The following is a 12094-nucleotide window of genomic DNA, read 5'->3' as shown; positions in this document are numbered from 1 at the left end:
TCCTGCCAGGAGGAAGTGTATAGACTTGCTGGGTCTGTTATTGTCTTGAAGGAATGACTTTTATGCCAAGCATAATTAGCAAGAAAATATGCTGACATTCTGTAATGTATCTTTTAAGTTCTTTGTACTAAATACCTATACATCAGTCTGATGAAATCCTAAAAGCATCTCAATGTATGTTTGTAACTGATCCAGAAATAACTCATTTTCTGGAGCAGAAGTGTAAGGTTCTTGGGAGGCTACGGGCCTACCCAGGGTGCTCTGCAAGAATGAGGCCCATACACACTGTGAGTTATTGGCTTTAATGAAGGTAAAGTGACACACCCGCAATGGGGGACTCCTGGCGTTGCTGTTACGGAGGCGGGGAACCCAAGTCCAAGGGCGGGACCGGGGCCATGCAGCTATATATACAGGACACAAACACAACTCATACATAAACAAATAGGGACTTTCCACAGGCTGTGTCCGCCCCTTGGCCAAAGGCCAGGGACTTTCCACAGGCGGTGTTTGCCCTTTGGCCGAGGGCCATGCAAACTGGTCCTAACCAGTTAGGAGTGGGTTATAACTGGCGTGCCATGTCCTACAGTGACCGGTAGCTGAGAAAGCGAAAATACCCTAGCTAGGCCGTAACATAGTCTTCCGCGGTTCCCTAAAAGTAGTTAAGGAGAAAGACGAATGGCAGGCTTGCTGTTGTGTATCAACTTGGACATCTAGAGCAGTGGTTCTCAACCTGGGGTACATGTCCCCCTGGGGGTATGCAAAGGTCTTCCAGAAGGTACATCAACTCATCTAGATATTTGCCTAGTTTTACATCAGGCTACATAAAAAGCATTAGCGAAGTCAGTGCAAACTACAATTTCATACAGACAATGACTTGTTTATACCGCACTATATACAAGTACGATATTTATATTCCAATTGATTTATCTTATAATTATAGAGTAAAAATGATAACGTGATTTTTCAGTCACAGTGTGTTGTGACACTTTTGTATTTCTGTATCTGATTTTGTGAGCAAGTCGTTTTTAAGTGAGGTGAAACTTGGGGTACACAAGACAAATCAGACTCCTGAAAGGGGTTCAGTAGTCTGGAAAGGTTGAGAGCCACTGGTCTAGAGAAACTAAACAGATAAATAAACCTTTTCTGCTGACCAGCAAATCAGATTATGCCTGCCAGCAGAATGATTAAGGGGATTTTATTCCGTCCTCAGTAGCTTTACAGCTTTCAGCATGGCTCCACTTTTAGTCCGTGCAGTCAGTGACTAGTATAGAAGGAGAAGGTGTGCCTGTGAATGGGAAGGTTCCTCAGATAGGGAAAATCCAGGGGTTCACATTGTGACTGTATTTGGGGAAATCGTTAGGGCAAGGCTTACTGTGTGGCTCAATGGAAGAACAATATTGCATCCTCGCGTGGAGATCTAGACACAACTGAGCTGGACCTGTTAGCCATAGGAAGTGAGACAAGATGGGATTCTCTGTCTAAAAGATGTGTTGTAGCTCAACCAGAAGTTATGAGCTTGATGCAGGAATTGTTGCATGAAATCCTCTGGCCTTGTGCTATGCAGGAGGTCAGTGTAAAATCATAATGGTTCTTTTGAGTCTTAAAACTGATGAGTAATGAGAGAACTCCCATTACCTTCAGTGGGACCAGGATTTCACCAGATGAGACACTGTCAGACTTGACCAAGAGCTTACATGCCCTTAGCTATCTACAGCTGATTTGTTGTTGCTGCTGTAATTAAGGCTGCCCACCTGGTCCTGTGATTACCCCTGTTTTCACTCTCACTCAGCTTTCACCAGTCTGGCTGATGTTTCCCAGGCTTGGTCTCTGCCCACTCTGATTTTTTTTTTAAGCCAATGGGTCCTAGAGCCATCCTCGTCCATCCTCCCTGTGCAAGGAAAAGGCCTGGGTAGAGACCGTTGAATCCTGGAAGTCAACGAATGGCTACGCAGGTGGTGTCGGAGAGAAGCCTTTGGATTCTTCGACCATGGGATGGTGTTCCAAGAAGGGGGAGTGCTAGGCAGAGACGGGCTCCACCTAACGAAGAGAGGGAAGAGCATCTTCGCAAGCAGGCTGGCTAACTTAGTGAGGAGGGCTTTAAACTAGGTTCACCAGGGGAAGGAGACCAAAGCCCTGAGGTAAGTGGGGAAATGGGATACCGGGAGGAAGCACAAATAGGAGAGTGCAACAGGGGAGGACTCCTGTCTCATTCTGAGAAAGGGGGATGATCAGCGAGTTATCTTAAGTGCCTCAACACAAATGCAAGAAGCCTGGGAAACAAGCAGGGAGAAGTGGAAGTCCTGGAACAGTCAAGGAACTATGATGTGATTGGAATAACAGAGACTTGGTGGGATAAATCACATGACTGGAGTACAGTCATGGACGGATATAAACTGTTCAGGAAGGACACGCAGGGCAGAAAAGGTGTGGGAGTTGCATTGTATGTAAGAGAGCAGTATGACTGCTCAGAGCTCCAGTACGAAACTGCAGAAAAACCTGAGAGTCTCTGGATTAAGTTTAGAAGTGTAAGCAACAAGGGTGATGTCGTGGTGGGAGCCTGCTATAGACCACCAGACCAGGGGGATGAGCTGGACGAGGCTTTCTTCTGGCAACTAGCAGAAGTTACTGGAGCACAGGCCCTGGTTCTCACGGGAGACTTTAATCACCCTGATATCTGCTGGGAGAGCAATACAGCGGTACACAGACAATCCAGGAAGTTTTTGGAAAGTGTAGGGGACAATTTCCTTGTGCAGGTGCTGGAGGAAGCAACTGGGGCAGAGCTCTTCTTGACATGCTGCTCACAAACAGGGAAGAATTAGTAAGGGAAGCAAAATGGATGGGAACCTGGGAGGCAGTGGCCATGAGATGGTCAAGTTCAGGATCCTGACACAAGGAAGAAAGGAGAGCAGCAGAATATGGACCTTGGACTTCAGAAAAGCAGACTTTGACTCCCTCAGGGAACTGATGGGCAGGATCCCCTGGGAGATTAACATGAGGAGGAAAGGAGTCCAGGAGAGATGGCTGTATTTTAAAGAATCCTTTTTGAGATTGCAGGAACAAACCATCCCGATGTGTAGAAAGAATAGTAAATATGGCAGGAGACCAGCTTGGCTTAACAGTGAAATCCTTGCTGATCTTAAACAAAAAAGAAGCTTACAAGAAGTGGAAGATTGGACAAATGACCAGGGAGGAATATAAAAATATTGCTCAGGCATGCAGGAGTGAAATCAGGAAGGCCAAATCACACTTGGAGTTGCAGCTAGCAAGAGATGTTAAAAGTAACAAGAAGGGTTTCTTCAGGTATGTCAGCAACAAGAAGAAAGTCAAGGAAAGTGTGAGCCCCTTACTGAATGAGGGAGGCAACCTAGTGACAGAGGATGTGGAAAAAGCTAATGTACTCAATGCTTTTTTTCCCTCTGGCTTCATGAACAAGGTCAGCTCCCAGACTGCTGCACTGGGCAGCACAGCGTGGGGAGAAGTTGACCAGCCCTCTGTGGAGAAAGAAGTGGTTCAGGACTATTTAGAAAAGCTGGATAAGCACAAGTCCATGGGGCCGGATGTGCTGCAACCGAGGGTGCTAAAGGAGTTGGCGGATGTGATTGCAGAGCCATTGGCCATTATCTTTGAAAATTCATGGCGATCGGGGGAGGTCCAGGATGACTGGAAAAAGGCTAATGTAGTGCTCATCTTTAAAAAAGGAAAGGAGGAGGATCCGGGGAACTACATGCCAGTCAGCCTCACTTTGGTCCCTGGAAAAATCATGGAGCAGGTCCTCAAGGAATCAATTCTGAAGCACTTAGAGGAGAGGAAAGTGATCAGGAACAGTCAGCATGGATTCACCAAGGGCAAGTCATGCCTGACTAACCTAATTGCCTTCAATGAGGAGATAACTGGGTCTGTGGATGAGGGGAAAGCAGTGGATGTGTTGACTTTAGCAAAGCTTTTGATACGGTCTCCCACAGTATTCTTGCCGGCAAGTTAAAGAAGTATGGGCTGGATGAATGGCCTATAAGGTGGATAGAAAGCTGGCTAGATCATTGGGCTCAACGGGTAGTGATCAATGGCTCCATATCTAGTTGGCAGCCGGTTTCAAGCGGAGTGGCCCAAGGGTCGGTCCTGGGGCCAGTTTTGTTCAATATCTTCATTAATGATCTGGAGGATGGCGTAGACTGCACCCTCAGCAAGTTTGCAGATGACACTAAACTGGGAGGAGTGGTAGATATGCTGGAGGGTAGGGATAGGATACAGAGGGACTTAGACAAATTGGAGAATTGAGCCAAAAGAAACCTGATGAGGTTCAACAGGGACAAGTGCAGAGTCCTGCACTTAGGACGGAAGAATCCCATGCATTGTTATAGACTAGGGACCAAGTGGCTAGGCAGCAGTTCTGCAGAAAAGGACCTAGGGGTTACAGTGGACGAGAAGCTGGCTATGAGTCAACAGTGTGTCCTTGTTGCCAAGAAGGCTAACGGCATTTTGGGCTGTATAAGTAGGGGCATTGCCAGCAGATTGAGGGATGTGATCATTCCCCTCTATTTGACATTGGTGAGGTCTCATCTGGAGTAATGTGTCCAGTTTTGCGTCCCACGCTACAAGAAGGATGTGGAAAAATTGGAAAGAGTCCTGCTGGAGCACATGACTTATGAAGAGAGCCTGAAGGAACTGGGATTGTTTAGTCTGCAAAGGAGAAGAATGAGGGGGATTTGATAGCTGCTTTCAACTACCTGAAAGGGGGTTCCAAAGAGGGTGGATCTAGACTGTTCTCAGTGGCAGCAGATGACAGAACAAGGAGTAATGGTCTCAAGTTGCTGTGGGGGAGGTTTAGGTTGGATATTAGGAAAAACTTTTTCACTAGAAGGGTGGTGAAGCACTGGAATGGGTTTCCTATGGAAGTGGTGGAATCTCCTTCCTTAGAGATTTTTAAAGTCAGGCTTGACAAAGCCCTGGCTGGGGCGATTTAATTGGTGTTGGTTCTGCTTTGAGCAGAGGGTTGGACTAGATGACCTCCTGAGGTCCCTTCCAACCCTGATATTCTATGATTCTATGAGAAGGAGGCACAGCTCCATCCTGGGGAGCGCTGAGACAGATTTCCCCAAGTGCTCAGCACCCGCAATTGCAATCTGATTTCCTAAAGAAAACCTGAAACTAAGATTAGTGTTGGTATCAAAAAGGTTTGCCTTTAGGGGGGACAGGTAGCTCAGAGGTTTGAGTATTGGTTTGCCAAACCTACAATCCTTGAGGGACCATTTAGGGATGTGGGGCAAAAATCTGTCTGGGATTGGTCCTACTTTAAGCAGCAGGTTGGACTAGATGACCTCCTGAGGTCCCTTTTAAGCCTGGTATTCTATGACTGCCAGGCTGTGGAACATACAGATGGTAATGAGCAGCCAAAGCACACATGAACCAGTGCCCTAGCACTGATAGGCTTCATGTCTCCCCTCACTACTCTGGAAATCAGCCAGCCCCTCTGGAAGCAGGGATTGTCAAACTGTCACTAGAGTGGTGCTTCCTCCCAGGACAGCAAGTACAAGAGCAGGAACCAGAAGCACCATTAGGACACTCTCAGAGATGGCAGCCATGCTCCAGGCAGTGAGTGCCACACCCACAGCTGTGTCTAGTTATGGGAGGATTGATGTTGCTTCACCCTATCTGCAAGCCAAGACGTGCCATTCCAGATGGCAACCTGTGATCCTTTACTTTGGAATGCTTCCCACTCGGCTCTGACTATCCAGGAGCAAAGGGAACCGTTTCCTAGGTCTCTCCAGCACAGCCATGGCTCCTGCCAAGCATGCTGTGTGGTGCACCTTTGGCCTGTTCCACCAGGTACATGCTCGTTTTCTGAAACCACAGTTCACAGGAGACTCCTGACTTGGAAATGGATTGGAACAAATAATGCCTAAAGCACAGTTACCTGAGCCAAGATCCAGTTCTGACATCACTGGGAGCTGCAAGCAGCAGGCCCGTTGTTTGTTGGACATGAGTGGCAAATGCTTTTCAATGGGACTTCTAGTTAGGCCGGTCTGTGTGTGGCCCCATCAGTCAGGGCTCAGCCCCTCATAGTCATTAACTAATCTAGCCTCCCACTGCCCTTTCACGATAGGCAAGGAGCACTACCCCCATGTTACAGACAGGGTAGGGAACAGGCACAGAACGATTAAAGTCTTGTATAGACTAGGAAAAAAACTGTTGTTAATGCCATGTTAGCTAACCCACTTGGATAGCCACCAAAGCCTAGTGCACAGGTCCATCAATGGCTATTTGCCAGGTGTCCCCAAACTGTTTGCCAGAAGCTGGGAATGGGCGACAGGGGATCACTTGATGATTACTTGTTTTGTTCCATTCCCTGTTCTGTTCATTCCCTTTGGGGCACCTGGCATTGGTCACTGTCAGAAGACAGGTTACTGGGCCAGATGGACCTTTGGTCTGACCCAGTATGGCTGCTCTTATAAGTTCTTATGTAGATGCACTTTAGAACAAGGCTATCTGATCACTGGGGACTGTAGTGACAAACCTAGGGTTGAACCTGTCCAGTTAATGCAGTTTTAACCAGTATCTACAGTGGGGTTTAAGTGATGTTAGTTGAGGCACTCATTTTCCTAGTCTAGACAAAGCCTAAGTGATTTGCCTAAGTTCACATGGGAAGCCTGGGAGCCAGAAAGCAAGCCCAGACTTCCTGAATCTTAGTCCAATACCAAAGCCACAAAATAGCCTGTACCTAGTATGACAGACCCATACTAATGGGGTACAGGAGTTTGGTCTTATTGATAGCCTGCCAAAGGACCTCCCCACAGCCTAAAGGGAGGATCCACAGGCCCTGGATAACCAAATAATTCCGGGGGACAACAAATTAAATAACAAGAACAGGACAAGTCAAAGGGCTAAACACAGAGAACCTAATGGGGACACCAAGCAGAGAATCCCAGACAGCGCCCACTGCTCCTCGAAGGCGTCACGGGAGCCAGCGGACACCGCCCAGAGGAACTCTGCCCGGATGCGTGAACGGACTGAGGAGCAGAAATAGGCTCCACAGTTGCAGAAAATCCCGTTGGCCAACCTCCTCTCCCTGGTTTTGTAGATGGCCAGTTTGGCCAGGGGCAAGAGGAGGGTGACAAGGAGGTCCCACGACTTTATGGGGCCTCAGATGGGCAGTGCGTAAATGAACAGGTGAGGGGAAAAGTGCAACCAAAAATGTAATAATATATCTAAGAGGAGCTGGAAGAGGGGCTGCAACCTGGCGCACTCCAAATAAATGTGTGCCAAGGTCTCCTTCTCGCCACAGAAAGGGCAGGTGTTAGGGACAGGGGTGAACCGCGCCAAGTACATGCCCGTGCTCACGGCCCCGTGAAGGAGCCGTCAACTGACATCACCGGCGGGCCTTGGCACCAGGGTAGAATACAAGCTGGCCCATCGGGGCTTCTCACCCTCGAGAGGTAGCAGGAGGTCCCGCCATTTGGTATAGGGGCGGGACACGAAGGTGAAGTAGTGAAGGGTGTGGAGCACGAGCGTGTACAGATGTTTCCGTGGCGTGGCCTGGAACAGAACCGGCTGCAGATCGTGCAGCCAGCTGGCAGTGAAAGGGTGAGGGGGCCGATTGGGTCCACGGGGCAGGGGCCTGCACCATGTCATAGTATAATTCCCAAATTGAACCTTAGCGTCCAAAATATGGGTACTAGCATGAATTTTCCTAAGCTTAATTACCAGCTTAGATCTGATAGGCTGCCACCAATCAGGACTTAGGTAGAGCGCCTGATAGACTCTGGTCTCCCCAAACCCTTCCCTGGGGACCCCCAAGACCCAGATTCCTTGAGTCTCACAACAAAGGGGAATAAACCATTTCCCTTCCCCCTCCTCCCCTCCAGGTGTTCCCTCTCTGGGCTCCTGGAGAAATATAGAGATTCAAGCTCCTTGAATCTAAACAAAGGGATTCCCCCTTCTCCTTTCTTCCTCTCAGATCTTTCCCCCACTAATTCCCCGGTGAGTGCAGACTCCCTTCCCTGGAGTTTTACAAAAGATAACCAAAAAAATCAATTAGATTCTAAAAAAAAGGGAAACTTTAATAAAAAGAAAAAACATAAAACTGGTCTCTGTAATCAAGATGGTAAATATACAGGGTTTTTCAGCTTATAGACAATAGAAAGAAAGCTTTCTCCAGCAGAAATACAATTTAGAATACTTTCACCCAAACACACAGTAAAACTCTACCAGCCAGATACACAGCTGCAAATACAGAAAAACAATTAAAAAGACTAAACTGTCTTTCTACTTTTGTACTTACAAAATTGGAACAGAAGATTAGAGAGCCTGTAGGTATGTGTGGTCACTCTCAGAGCCTAGAGAGAACAAAGCAAAACCCAAAACCCACAAACAAAGGCTTCCCTCCACCTAGATTTGAAAGTATCTTGTTTTCTGATTGGTCCTCTGGTCAGGTGTTTGGGTCCCTGTTTGTTAACCCTTTACAGGTAAAAGAGACATTAACCCTTAACTATCTGTTTATGACACGCCCCCCAAATCGCAGACAGTGGGGAACCTCACTGGCGGTGATTTCTTCCTAGAACTTTAGAATAAACAGATTAATACAACACATGCACCTTTACATATACTAATACGTATGTAAACAACAAGACTTTCTACATTTCAAGGACAAATTTATAACCAGTGGATTCTGGGAAACTTTCATGAGAGAGTGCATCAGCTACTTTGTTAGAAGCTCCTGAAATGTGTTGAATTTCAAAATCAAAATCTTGGAGAGCTAAACTCCATCAAAGAAGTTTTTTGTTGTTCCCCTTGGCAGTATGAATCCACTTTAGCGCAGCATGGTCAGTTTGTAGCTGGAACCGCCGTCCTCAAACGTATGGGTGTAGCTTTTCCGGGGCGTACACAATGGCATAGCATTCCTTTTCACTGACTGACCAGTGGCTTTCCCTCTCAGACAGTTTCTTGCTGAGAAACACGACAGGGTGGAAGTTGTGATCCGGTCCTTCCTGCATTAAAACTGCTCCTATACCACGCTCAGATGCATCGGTGGTTACTAGGAATGGTTTGTCAAAGTCCGGGGCCCTTATCACAGGGTCAGACATGAGCGTGGCCTTAAGCTGGGTAAAGGCCTTCTGACACTTATCAGTCCACTTAACTGCATTCGGCTGGGTTTTTTTTGTCAGATCAGTCAGTGGGGCAGCGATTTGGCTGTAGTGTGGTACAAATCGCCTGTAATACCCGGCCAACCTAAGAAGGATTGGACCTGTTTCTTGGACTTTGGGACAGGCCACTTATGGATAGCATCCACTTTGGCCTGTAGGGGGTTTATGGTTCCTCGACCCACCTGGTGTCCCAGGTAAGTTACTCTGTTTTGGCCTATTTGACACTTTTTGGCCTTAACAGTTAGTCCTGCCTGCCTGATGAGCTCAAAGACTTTTTTCAGGTGTTCTAGGTGTTCGGGCCAGGAATCAGAAAAAATGGCCACATCATCGAGGTAGGCAACTGCATATTCGCCCAGTCCTGCTAGTAGACCATCTACCAGCCTCTGGAAGGTGGCAGGTGCATTTCGCAGCCCGAAAGGAAGTACATTAAATTCATATACCCCTGCATGGGTGATGAATGCTGACCTTTCCTTGGCAGGTTCATCTAGTGGTACTTGCCAGTACCCCTTGGTTAAGTCTATTGTAGAGATGAATTGGGCACGTCCCAACTTCTCCAATAGCTCATCGGTGCGTGGCATTGGATAGTTGTCTGGACGAGTTACCGCATTTAGCTTACGGTAGTCCATGCAAAAGCGTATTTCGCCATCTGGTTTGGGTACCAGAACCACTGGAGATGCCCATGCACTGGTAGATGAGCGTATTATACCCATCTGTAGCATGTTTTGGATCTCCCGTTCTATAGCAGCTTGGGCTTGAGGAGACACTCGGTAGGGTGGGGTTCTAATTAGGTGAGCATTACCTGTGTCAATGGAATGGTATGCCCTTTCAGTCCGTCCTGGGGTGGCTGAGAACAATGGGGCGAAGCTAGTGCACAGTTCCTTGATTTGTTGCCGCTGCAGACGTTCCAGGGTGGTTGAGAGGTTCACCTCTTCCACGCCACCGTCTTTTTTCCCTTCGTAGTAGACACCGTCAGGCCACTCAGCGTCACCTCCTCCATGGACTGTAAACTGACAAACCTGTAAGTCTCTGGAATAAAAGGGCTTGAGAGAATTAACATGGTACACTCTCAGAGCCTAGAGAGAACAAAGCAAAACCCAAAACCCACAAACAAAGGCTTCCCTCCACCTAGATTTGAAAGTATCTTGTTTTCTGATTGGTCCTCTGGTCAGGTGTTTGGGTCCCTGTTTGTTAACCCTTTACAGGTAAAAGAGACATTAACCCTTAACTATCTGTTTATGACAGGGCCCGATAAAAATGTCCACGGGGCCTGGGGTGGAGGATGGGCGGGGCGTGTCCTCTTGCAGGACCCGGTCGAGGTAAGCCCGAGCAGCAGGCAGTAAAGCGGCCTTCACCTCTTGAAGTACACGCCGGGGAGTACGAGGTCTGGAGAGCCCCATGCACTGAGTGAGTGTCAGAGGATCCAGCCAGTCTCCCCGCTCATAGTCCAGGAGGTCTCCGACCCTGGTGACTCCCGCCAAGACCAGCCTCTGGCGCACCGCAGGGGACTCCGCCACCTGCACACGAAGCTGGGGATTGTGTAGCAGGGGCTTCGCGAGGAGGTTGGCCCCCACGGTGGCCGCCACGGACCTGGTCGTTGAAAAGAGCTTCCAGGTCCGGAGGAGGTCTTGGTAGAAGACCGGCAGCCCGAAGAGGACTCGCGGAAGACCTTTCGGATGGAGGTAAAAGAGCTGCCGGTCATATCGGAGCCCTCGGAAGCGGCAGAGGACGGAGTGCGCCAATACTCTCCATGCTGGACTACCTGCACCATACAGGAGCCTCTACAGAGCCTGGAGGCGGAAGACAGGGACCTGAAGATGTAAGTACTTCAGGCCCTGCCCTCCTTCCTCCAGGGGCAGGTGGAGGACCCCTGCAGAGACCCAGTGCACTCTTGGCCAAAAGAACTCCAGAATCGCTGTTCGGAGGTTGGCCAGGAAACCTGGGGCCAGGACCAGGGTGTTGAGCCAGTACTGGAGCATGGACAGGACTAGTTGATTGAGCACTAGTCCTGTCCATTTCTGGAGCCGCTCCATCATCCTATCCTCTAAGCTGTGCCAGTTCTCCAGTGGAGACGGATGCGTGGCAGAAAGGTAAACGCTGAGATAGAGCAGTAGACCCGCGCTCCACTGGATGGCCTGAAGAGTGAGTGGGAGGGAGCTCGCCTGCCACTCATCCCCAACCACCAGGCCAGAGCTCTTGACCCAGTTGACTTGGGTGGAGGAGGCCACTGAGTACATGGTTTGGCAAGCCTCTACCCATGCCAAGTCACGCCGGTCCTGGACCACAAGGAACATGTTGTCAGCATACGCCAACAGGACCAGCCACTGCTCCGGCTCTCAGAGCACCAATCCCGTCAACCTCCGGCAGAGGAAGGGCTTGATTTCCAGAGCATATAGCTGACCCAAGAGGGGGCATCCCGCCGTACTCCTCGCCCAAAGCTGACTTGCTCGGTCAGGGTCCAGTTGAGCCTGACCAGACACTCTGCAGAAGCTTACAGCACCTGGAGAAAACCCACAAACTGGCGTCTGAAGCCAAATGCTCGCAGAGTGCTCAGGAGTCTGGTAGAGAGCAAATATACTGGTCCTATTGGCATCCAGCGGGGGTGGGCGGGCAAAGCCCGCCCACTTCTAAAGGGCCTCCCCCCAGCCTAAGGGGAGGACCCACAGGTCTGGGACACCAAATAATTACGGGGGACAACTAATGAAAAAACCAGGATCGGGAGTGAGGTCATAGGGCTAAACGAAGGGAACCCGATGGGGACACCGAGCAGAGAACCCTGGACAACGCCCACTGCTCCTCGAAGACGTCAAGGGAGCCAGTGGACGCCGCCCAGAGGAACTCTGCCCGGATGCGTGAGCAGACGGAGGAACGGAAATAGGCCCTACAGTCGCAGGAAATCCCGTCGGCCAACCTCCTCTCCCTGGTGTTGTAGATGGTCAGTTTGGCCAGGGCCAAGAGGA

This window comes from Gopherus flavomarginatus, chromosome 3 (genome assembly GCF_025201925.1).
Source record: "Gopherus flavomarginatus isolate rGopFla2 chromosome 3, rGopFla2.mat.asm, whole genome shotgun sequence".
Taxonomy (NCBI): domain Eukaryota; kingdom Metazoa; phylum Chordata; order Testudines; family Testudinidae; genus Gopherus; species Gopherus flavomarginatus.
This window is presented reverse-complemented; position numbering follows the sequence as displayed.